Source organism: Papio anubis, unplaced genomic scaffold (assembly GCF_008728515.1).
Source record: "Papio anubis isolate 15944 unplaced genomic scaffold, Panubis1.0 scaffold315, whole genome shotgun sequence".
NCBI classification, from domain to species: Eukaryota; Metazoa; Chordata; class Mammalia; order Primates; family Cercopithecidae; genus Papio; species Papio anubis.
The window spans coordinates 68365-79645 of record NW_022163270.1 but is presented as its reverse complement, the minus strand read 5'-3'; the positions used below and the strand labels follow the sequence as shown (position 1 = coordinate 79645).

Below are 11281 nucleotides of genomic sequence, written 5' to 3'. Positions count from 1 at the left end.
TTTTGTGGTGAGCCATATCAATTAATTTTTTTTTTTTTTTTTTGAGATGGCGTTTCCCTCTGCTGCCCAGGCTGGAGTGCAGTGGTGCGATCTCAGCTCACTGCAACCTCTGCCTCCTGAGTTCAAGCAATTCTCCTGCCTCAGCCTCCAAAGTATCTGGGACTACAGGCATGCACCACCACCCCTGGCTAGTTTTTGTACCTTTTTAGTAGAGATGGGGTTTCACCATGTTGGCCAGGCTGGTTTTGAAGTCCTGACCTCAGGTGATCCTCCTGCCTTGGCCTCCCAAAGTGCTGGGACTACAGGCATAAGCCACCACGCCCGGCCTCCATTAATTCTTAAAAGGGCTTAATAAGGCCGGGTGTGGTGGCTCACATCTGTAATCCTAGCACTTTGGGAGGCTGAGGCAGGTGGATCACATGAGGTCAGGAGTTCGAGACCAGCCTGGCCAACATGGTGAAACCCCATCTCTACTAATAAAACAAAAATTAGCAGGGCTTGGTGGCGCACGCCTGTAATCCCAGTTACTCCAGAGGCTGAGGCAGGATAACTGCTTGAACCCGGGAGGTGGAGGTTGCAGTGAGCCGAGATCGCACCACTGCACTACAGCCTAGGTGACAGAGTGAGACTCTGTCTCCAAAAGAATAAAAAATAAAAAAGGGGGCTTAATAAATGTGAATGGCCAAATTGGCTTAGGTGAGTCGTGACATAGATGATCTCAATAGACGATCTCAAAAAAAGTGTCTTCTTAGACCTGCCCATCCTCCCACAGAACTGGATCTGCTCTGAGGGAGCTTCCTGGGAAAAAGCAGCTTCCTTCAGAGGCATCAGCCCACTCCCCCCACCCCTGAGAACGTAACCCCATAACCACTTGGCCCTGAGCCCCATAACCACTTGGCCCTGAGCTTGTTCGGGGAGAATTCGAGGCTGCCTGTGCCTACAGAGAAGAAAAAAAAAAGGGCAGAAACTGGAACAAAACTTAAAAACAGTCCCACATTATACTTCTGTGGCATAGGAGGAGGTCAAGGGACCTCAACTGAACTCAAAAGCGATTCCTGAGCTGAGCTGGTGCAGTGGGGCCAGGGGCTTGGGTGGGTGGAGGGACAGTAAAATGAACATGGTCTCATGAAAGGTAACAAAAATGTGGGTCAAACCTACCTTATTAAATAATATAATTACTGAGATATTTTGTGTGTTTACTGTGTGCCAGGATCTGTGCCGAGCACTTTAAATCAATGATTTAATAAATCTTCTCAATAAATGATGAGGTACGTGTTATTATCCCATTAATGAACGAGGAAACTGAGCGGGTAAGTCACTTGCCCAAGGCACAGAGACAGTAAGTGGAGGAGTAAGAGACTCAGACTGGCTAGTCAGGGGGACTCTCACCTGTAATCCCAGCAGTGTGGGAGGCTGAGGCAGGAGGATGGCTTGAGGCCAGGAGTTCAAGACAACATGGGTAACATGGGCAACATGAGACTCTGTCTCTACTAAAAATACAAAAAATTAGCTGGACATGGTACTACACACCTGCAGTCCCAGCTACTCAGGAGGCTGAGACAGGAGAATCACTTGAGCCCAGAAGTTGAGGCTATAATGAGCCATGATTGCGCCACTGCACTCCAGCCTGGGATACAGAGTGAGATCTTGTTGTCTCAAGGAAAAAGACTCAGACCTAGGATGTTGGAGCTCAAACTCTCAATTACTGTTCTTAGAAGGACTAAAACTTCAGATGCATGGAGGGCTGAAAGAAGCTGAAGTCCTTGGAGAGTCCCATTAGCAAAACGAGCATAGATACTGCTCTATGGCCTGTGTCTAGTGTGTTTGCTGAAGCATGCGAGTCATGGTGATGAGGGCATGGCTGGGTCCATGCTGTTGATGAAACTGACTGGTGTGTGCTTCCTCTTCTCTTTTGATGTGTGTTTCTTGGGTCTGGGGTGGTACGAGGAGGACAACCTCTTCCCTTGATAAATGGGGGCCTGGGAAGTGTTCGCTTTTCCTGTCCAGGTGAGAGTAGGAGTGATGTCTGGAAGCCACTCCCCAAGGCAGAAACAGAGGGAGAGGAAGATCAGAGGGAGAGAAACTGGAGTTCTAGAACAACTGTGTGGGCCGGGCGTGGTGGCTTATGCCTGTAATCCCAGCACTTTGGGAGGCCGTGGAGGGCAGATCACCTGAGGTCAGGAGTTTGAACCCAGCCGGTGAAACCCCATCTCTACTAGAAATACAAAAATTAGCCAGGCATGGTGGTACGTGCCTGTAATCCCAGTTACTCGGGAGGCTGAGGCAGGAGAGTCGCTTGAACCCAGCAGGCGGAGGTTTCAGTGAGCCAAGATTGTGCCACTGCACTCCAGCCTGGGTGATAGTGTGAGACCGTCTCAAAAAAAAAAAAAAAAAAAAAAAAAAAAGGAACAACCACGCAAAGGATGTGAAGGAAGGCAGGGCTTTGCCTGAGATCCAGCAGGGACCCTCTGACATGCCACATCCCACCCCCCACAACATCGAAATAAGGGAACATCTTGTGTTTCTTCAGGGGAAGTTCCAAGCACTAGCCAGCCCTCAGAAGTAAGTGAGCAACTTGATAAGCAAGAAAGTAATTGCAGCTTAAAACAATAGGCAAGGAAGTTAGACTCATAGGATGTTTGGTTCCCTATAAACTAAAGATAATGCCTTAACATATGGCCCTGAGTTGTTTTTAAGAATCCCAGACCTCCACCAGATGAATCCGCTGGCACACAGACCTCAGATGAGGGAAAACAGGACTGAACTCTGTCCGCTGTTCTTTGTTCTAAATGTCTTCCTGAGGGTCCTGGAGGAAGTTATGCCCACGGGCCAGAGGTGACATTCTTTTATGCTGATCCCAAGACTTTAGACAAAACTTCCCTTCCTTAGCTAACAGCAAATCAGAAAACCTTTGAATCTGCTTGTAGTCTGTAAGATATCCGGCCTTTTTAGGTCAAACCAATATGTAGTCTCCATATACTGATTTATGACTTTGCCTGCAACCTCTGCCTCCCCACCTTTTAAACCCCATTACATGGGCTGGGCATGGTGGCTCTCATCTGTAATATCAACTCTTTGAGAGATTGAGGCAGGAGAGTCACTTGAAACCAGGAGTTCAAGACCAGCCTGTGCAACATAGTGAGATCTCATCTCCACAAAAAATAATTTTTAAAAAATTAGCTGGGCATGGCCAGGTGCGGTGGCTTACACCTGTAATTCCAGCACTACTTTGGGAGGCTGAGGTGGGTGAGTCACCTGAGGTCGGGAGTTTGAGACCAGCCTGACCAACATGGAGAAACCTCGCCTCTACTAAAAATACAAAATTAACCAAGCGTGGTGGTGCATGCCTGTAATCCCAGCTACTCAGGAGGCTGAGGCAGGAGAATCTCTTGAACCCGAGAGGCGGAGGATGCCGTGAGCTGAGATCACACTATTGCACTCCAGCCAGGGCAACAAGAGCAAAACTCTGTCTCAAAAAAAAAAAAAAAATTAGCGGGGCATAGTGGTACACACCTACAGTCCCAGCTACTCGAGAGGCTGAGACAGAAGTGTTGCTTGAGCCAGGAGTTTGTGGCTGCAGTGAGCTGTACTCCAGCCTGGGCGACAAAGTGAGACCCTGACTCTAAAGCAGCAACAACAAAACCGTGACATGTAAGCCACAGGGGAGTCTGGGTCTTAAGCATTGGCTACTCAATTTTCCTTGCTTGGAGCCCTGCAAGAAATGCCTCACTTTCTCTCGCTGCAAATCCTAATGTCAGTGTTTGGCTTTTCTGCTTTGGGTCGGTGGACCCAAGTTTGGTCCCATACTATGCCCAGCATGGCAAGCTCCCCTCCTGTTGGGCTTTAATTGTCCTGAGTTAATATTTGGTCCTCCCCATACTAATGTTTGGAGCACATCATTCTAATTTCTTTGCTTATTCAGCTGTAATCTTGCTAAACCCAGCCACGAAATATGACAGCCCTGTGCTGCTCTTCACATGGTCTCCAAAGATCAGATCCAATATCCCTCAACCTCCTGCAGGTTCTTGTTTGCACTCGAGCAGTAGCACTGTAGCATTTGTTTAAACCTGTGACCTGGATGGTTTCATCGATGTCTTAAATGTCATCTCTCATTATAAAATGAAATGTTGTACGAAGGGCCAGGCATGCCTCATGCCTGTAATCCCAGCACTTTGGAGGTCAAGGAGGGAGGATCATTTGAGGCCAGGAGTTCAAGACCGTCTTGGGCAATACAGTGAGACCCCTGTCTCTACAAAAAAAAAAAAAAAAAATTAAAAATTTGCCTGGAGTGGTGGTGCACACCTGTAGTCTCAGCTACTTGGGAGGCTCAGGTGGGAGGATCACTGGAGCCTGGGAGACAGAGATTGCAGTGAGCTAAGATAGAGCCACTGCTCTGGGTGACAGAGCAAGACCTTGTCTCAAAAAAAAAAAAGACAACTACCCTAAGTTTTTATTGTGAATGGAATGGATGGAAGAGAAATGCTTGGGGAGAGCAGACAGGGATTCCTTTCCAGGTTAGCGATAGTCCAAGCCATGCAGCAGAGGGAAGCCCACTGTCCTAAGCAGGGGTGTATTCAGCAGTCATATTACTGTGACTGGTGAGTGTCCAGGAACCAGCGGGGAAAGCTGCAGGCAAACGCAGAGTCGAAGAGCATCTTCTCCTTTGAGGCCCCATCTCAAACCTCAACACAGTCCTAAGCCCCAGGGCCTCTCCTATGAGGTAAGCACACTGAACAGTTGCCTAGCCACACCTCCCACCCCAGGGAAAAGGCCACCTCTCTGGGGTCCAGGACTAATAAGGGGAATGAAAGTGATTTGTACTTAACAATAGAGCTGCTAACTGACAATCTGAAAAGAACAAGAGTCAGGCAGGAATAGGGAACCTTAACATGCACATGGTATTAGAAGCTTCAGATCATGGCTGGGCGTGGTGGCTCATGCCTGTAATCCCAGCACTTGGAGGCCGAGGTGGGCGGATCACGAGGCCAGGAGATCCAGATCATCCTGGCTAACATGGTGAAATCCCGTCTCTAAAAATACAAAAAATTAGCCAGGGGTGTGGTGGTGGGCACCTGTAGTCCCAGCTTTTCAGGAGGCTGAGGGAGAGGAATGGCGTGAACCCTGGAGGTGGAGCTTGCAGTTAGCCAAGATTGCGCAACTGCACTCCAGCCTGAGTGACAGAGCGGGACTACATCTCAAAAAAAAAAAGTAGTTTCAGATCATAACAGAGAAGAAATGGAAAACAGAACACAAGAAACAGTCCCATTGACAAGTGGTTTTAGGTCCTAGTTTTGTTTGTTATGCTTATTAGAGTAGAGTAGAACTGCCTCAAGGGCAAATGGGCATTTTGTTACACAGAAATTTCTGGAGTTTCTTAATTTTTTTAATTTAATTTTTTGTTTTACAGACAAGATCTCACTGTGTCACCCAGGCTGAAACAGTGGTGCAATCATAGCTCACTACAGTCTCAAACTCCTGGGCTCAAGTTAACCTCCCACCTCAGTCTTTCAAGTAGCTAGGACTACAGGCATGCACCACCACGCCTGGCTATTCTTAAAAGTTTTTATGGAGACGGGGTCTCACTATGCTGGCCAGTCTGGTCTTGAACTTCTGACCTCAAGGTATCTTCCCACCTTGACTTCCCACAAGCACTGAATTATAAGCATGAGCCACTGTGCCCAGCCTTGGTTTTAAATATACATATATATACACACACACACACACATATATATAACACATATATTTATGTACATAAATATATATATAAACTGTAGAAAGTCAGCAACAAAAGTGATATACTGTTCTTCCTCTTCCCTTTCTTTTTCTTAAAAGAAAATCTTTTGAGTGTTACAGCTCTTTTAGAATTTGCCTAGCAGGCTTTCCAGTTTTGCCGGAAAGCCCCAAAATAAATAAATAAATAAAAATCTTTTACATCAAAAGACATTATCAAGAAGGTGAAAAGACAATCTACAAAATGGGAGAAAATATTAACAAATCATATATCTGGTAAGGGTTTAATATTCAGAATATATAAAGACCTCTTATAACTCAACAACAAAAACATAACATAGGGCCCCATCGCAGTGGCCCCGCCTGTAATCCAGCACTTAGGGAGGCCACTGTGGTTGGATCACCTGAGGCCAGGAGTTCAAGACTAGCTTGGCCAACATGGCGAAACCCCGTTTCAACTAAAAACATAAAAAGTAGCTGGGCATGGCGGGCGCCTGTAGTCTCAGCTACTCAGGAGGCTGAGGCGGGAGAATCGCCAGAACCCAGGAGGCGGAGGTGGCAGTGAGCCGAGACAGCAGAGCGAGACTCCGTCTCAAAAAAAAAAAAAAGAAAAGAAAAAAAAAAAGATAATTCAGTTAAACAATGTGCAAAGGACTGAATAGACATTTCTCCAGAGAAGATATACGAATGGCCAAAAAGCACATGAAAAGATGTTCGATGTCATTGGTCATTAGGGAAAGTAAATCACAACCACAATGAGATACCACTTCACACTAGGATGGCTCAAATAAAAAAAAGAGTTGGTGAGAGTATAAAGAAACTGGAACCCTTCAGCATTGCTGGTGCAAATGTACAACGGGTGTAGCCACTGTGGAAAGCAGTCTGGCAGTTTCTCAGCAAGTTAAACAGAGTTTCCATATGACCGAGCAGTTCCACTCCTAAGTATACACCCAAGAGAAATGAAAACATATGTCCACACAGAAATTTATACACTAGTGTTTATAGCAGCGTTATTTATTTGTTTAAATTTTTAATTTTTTTGAGACAGGGTTTCACTCCCGTCACCCACGCTGTAGTGCAGTGATCCCGTCACTGCAATCTCCACCACCGGGGCTCAAGCAATTTTCCTGCCTCAGCCTCCAGAGTAGCTGGGATTACAAAAGTGCACCACCATACCTGGTGAATTTTTTGTATTTTTAGTAGAGACAGGGTTTTGCGATGTTGAGCCTGAGATCAAGTGATCTGCCTGCCTCAGCCTTGCAAAGTGCTGGGATTACAGGCATGATCCATCATGCCTGGCTAACAGCACTATTTGTGATACCAAAGGGTGGAAACAACCTAAATGCCCATCCATTAATGGATGGATAAACAAAATGTGGTATACTTTTTTATTTTTGAGACAGAGTTTTGCTCTGTCACCAAAGCTGGAGTGCAGTGGCGCGATCTCGGTTCACTGCAACTTCCACCGCCCGGGTTCAAGCGATTCTCCTGTCTCAGCCTCCTGAGTAGCTGGGATTACAGGTGCCCACCACTAAACCGGGCTAAATTTTGTATTTTCAGTAGAGACGGGGTTTTGTGGTGTTGGCCAGGCTGATCTTGAACTCCTGACCTCAAGTGATCCACCCACCTCGACCTCCCAACGTGCTGGGGTTACAGGCATGAACCACGGCGCCCAGCCAACTCTTTTTTTTTTTTTTTTTTTTTTGAGAGAGAGTCTCGCTCTGTAGCCCAGGCTGGAATGCAACGGTGCAATCTTGGCTCACTGAAACCTCCGCCCCCTGGGTTCAAGCGATTTTCCTGCCTCAGCCTCCTGTGTAGCTGGGGCTACATGTGCACATCACCATGCCTAGCTAATTTTTGTCTTTTTGGTAGAGATGGGGTTTCACCATGTTGGTCAGGCTGGTCTCAAACTCCTGACCTCGTGATCCACCCACCTTGGCCTCCCAAAGTGCTGGGATTACAGATGTAAGCCACGGTGCCCAGCCAGCTCTTAACGGAGTAGTATTCAGCCTTAAAAAGGAACAAAGTACTGACACATGCTACAATATGAATGAACCTTGAAAACATTAAGCTACCTGAAAGAAGCCTGTTACAAAAGGCCACATATTGTATCATTCCATTTATATGAAACATCCAGGTCAGGCAAATCCATCAAGACAGAAAGTGGATTAGAGGTTACCAAGAAGTGGGTTGACAGAGAAATGGGGAGTGATTACTCAGTGAGTATAATGCTTCCTTTTACGGGTAAAAGAAAAAATCTTGAAACTTGAGAGAGCTGGTGGTTGCGCAATATTTTGAGTGTACTAAATGCGGCTGAATTGGTCATTCAAAATAAACAGAAGTGGTTAATATTATGTAAATTTCTTTTGTTTTTTTGAGACACAGTCTTGCTCTGTCACCCAGGCTGGAGTGCAGTGCTGCAATCCTGGCTCACTGCAATCTTTGTCTCCCGGGTTCAAACAATTCTCCTGCCTCAGCCTCCCAAATAGCTGGGATTACAAGTGTGCACAATCACGCCCGGCTAATTTTTGTATTTTTAGTAGCGAAGGGGTCTCACCATGTTGGCTAGACTGGTCTTGAACTCCTGATCTGAAGTTATCTGCCCACCTCAGCCTCCCAAAGTGCTGGGATTATAGGTGTGAGCCACTGCGCCTGGCTGTAAATTTCACTTCGAAAAAACAGTTAAGGAAAAAAAAAGATAGTTGGGCCTAGGTCATGAGGAGGCTGAAAACCAAGCAGCAGAATTTGTGCTTTATTCTGTAGGTAATAGGGAGCCATTGAAGGTTTTATCGAGTGACAGCAGTTGAGTCTCACTGGGTAGAACAGAGGGGAAGGGAGAAACTGGAGCTGGTTGGGCCAAGTGGGAAGTCACTGTCATAGTCCAGCTGCCGGCCAGAACTGACATGGCTCTGCCAGCAACAGAGAGGGAAGGAAAATATGAGAGAACAACGATTTCAGTACCAGTAGGGTCTCGGCAACTGATTGGATACGGGCAGCAAGGAAAGCCAGGAGTGGATTGATTTTGAGGTATTGAACCTGGTGCCTGCATGAAGGTGAATTCATAGGAGAAGGAGCTGCTCTTTGAAGGTGTTAAAAAATGGAAGAGGGGCCAGGTGCGCTTCCTCACACCTGTAATCCCAGCACTTTGGGAGACCGAGGGGGGTGGATCACTTGAGGTCAGGGGTTCAAGACCAGCCTGGCCAACATGTTGAAACCCTGTCTCTAAAAATACAACAATTAGCTGGCCATGGTGACACGCACCTGTAGTCCCAGCTACTCAGGAGACCGAAGCACAAGAATCAGGAGGCAGAGGTTGTAGCGAGCCGAGATCGCACCACTGCATTCCAGCCAGGGTGATAGAGCGAGACTCCATCTCAAAAAATAATAATAAAAAAATTTAGTAGAAGAAGGCGATGCACTCGGATCAATTTTAAGCCCTGGCTAGGGATCTAATGAAAAGCTCTCCGGCCGGGCACGGTGGCTCACGCCTGTAATCCCAGCACTCTGGGAGGCTGAGGCGGGTGGATTACAAGGTCAGGAGATCAAGACCATCCTGGCCAACAAGGTGAAGCCCCGTCTCTACTAAAAATACAAAAATTAGCTGGGCGCGGTGGCGCATGCCTGTAATCCCAGCTACTCGGGAGGCTGAGGCAGGAAAATCGCTTGAACCAGTGAGTCCCTTGAACCAGCTGAGATCGCACCACTGCACTCCAGCCTGGTGACACAGCAAGACTCCATCTCAAAAAAAAGAAAAGAAAAAAAAGCAGTCTCCAAGCAGGAACCATGGCCTGGTTCTGGGGAGCTGGGGAGCAACTCAGATTCGGGTGAAGGTAACTCGGGAGGTTCGAGTCCCACACAATCCCTGCTACTGTCCCCAGAGTAGGAGTCCCCAAGTCAGGCTCCATGGTATCCTCAAAGAAGAGGGTAAAGCCAAGACCAGGCTTCTGTAATTAGCTGTGGCTACTCAATGCTTCACCCAGCATGGCATGGGAAAGTGGCTGAAATGTGGGTTCCAGTTCCACCATGGTGAGCCCTGCCTGCCCCTGCTCTTCCCACAGGGTTTTTAGGAACACCACAAGCACAGAGGTGTATGGTTCCTGCAGGAAAACACAGATGCATGACTGAAGTTACAAACAGAGGTTGGCCCTAGAGGCTCAGAATTGGGAATTGCCTTGAGGCCGGGCGCAGTGGCTCAAGCCTCTAATCTCAGCACTTTGGAAGGCTGAGGCGGGCAGATTGCCTGAGGTCAGAGTTTGAGACCAGCCTGGCCAACAAGGTAAAACCCTGTCTCTACTAAAAATACAAAAAAATTAGCCGGTCATGGTGGCACGTGCCTGTAATCCCAGCTACTCAGGAGGCGAGGCCGGAGAATTGCTTGAACCCAGGAGGCGGAGGTTGTAGTGACCCGAAATCGCGCCACTGCACTCCAACCTGTGGCAGACTCCATCTCAAAAAAAAAAAAAGAAAAAAAAAGAAAGACGATGGTTGAAGTCAGAATGGATGAGACTGCAGAGAACACTGTTCAGAAGACAATGGCAATAAGGGCCAGCCACAGACTCGGGGGAACACCTTTGGAGGGAGACAGGAAGGGAACTAGGGAAGGACTCATTACAGAATTTGGAGGCCAGGCGCAGTGGCTCATGCCTGTAATCCTAGCACTTTGGGAGTCTGAGGCAGGAGGATCGCTTGAGCCCAGGAGTTCAAAACCAGTCTGGTCAACTTAGCAAGACCCCATTTCTACATAAACATTTTTAAAAATTAGCCAGAAGCTGGGGGCAGTGGCTTATGCCTCTAATCCCAACACTTTGGAAGGCCAAGGTGGGAGGATCACCTGAGCCCAGGAGATAGAGACCAGCCCAGGCAACACATAGTGAGACCTCATGTCTACAAAAAGAGAAAAAGAAAAAAGAAATAAAAAAAAAATACTGGACAAAAAAATTAGCTGGTGTGGTGGCATGCACCTGTAGTCCCAGCTACTTGGAAGGCAGAGGTGAGAAGATAGCTGAAGCCCAGGAATTCAAGGCTGCAATGAGCTATGATCATGTCCCTGCACTCCAGCCTGGGTGACAGAGCAAGACCCTATCTCTAAAATGAAGAAGGAGGCCACCTTTAAGAGAACAGGGCGTGGTGGCACATGCCTGTGATCACAGCTACTCGAGATGCTGAGGCAGGAGAATCACTTGAATGCGGGAGGCGGAGGTTGTATTGAGTCGAGATTGCACCATTACACTCCAGCCTGGGCAACAACAGCGAAACTCTGTCTCAAAAAAAAAAGAAAAGAAAAGAAAAAAAAAGGAGGAAGTTTATTTTAGTTTGCATTTCCACCAAAACAGACCCTGAGATGAGAATTTGGGTGCAATTATTGTCTTTGTGTTACAAGAAAGGGGTCCCGATCCATACCCCAAGAGGTGGTTCTTGGATGTTGCACAAGAAAGAACTCAGGGTGAGTACTAAAGTGAAAGCAAGTTTATTAAGAAAGTAAAGGAATAAAAGAATGGCTACTCCATAGACAGAGCAGCCCCAAGGGCTGCAGGTTGCTGATTTTTATGGT

General features: G+C 47.1%; 1 non-coding gene across 1 annotated transcript; it reads left to right on the top strand.

The window, feature by feature from the left end:
* Positions 1-5842: 5842 nt before the first annotated feature.
* On the top strand, positions 5843-5903 carry LOC116273022. Its single transcript, XR_004181532.1, has one exon. It is a non-coding gene; the product is annotated as a U7 small nuclear RNA (small nuclear RNA).
* The last annotated feature ends 5378 nt before the right edge of the window (positions 5904-11281 follow it).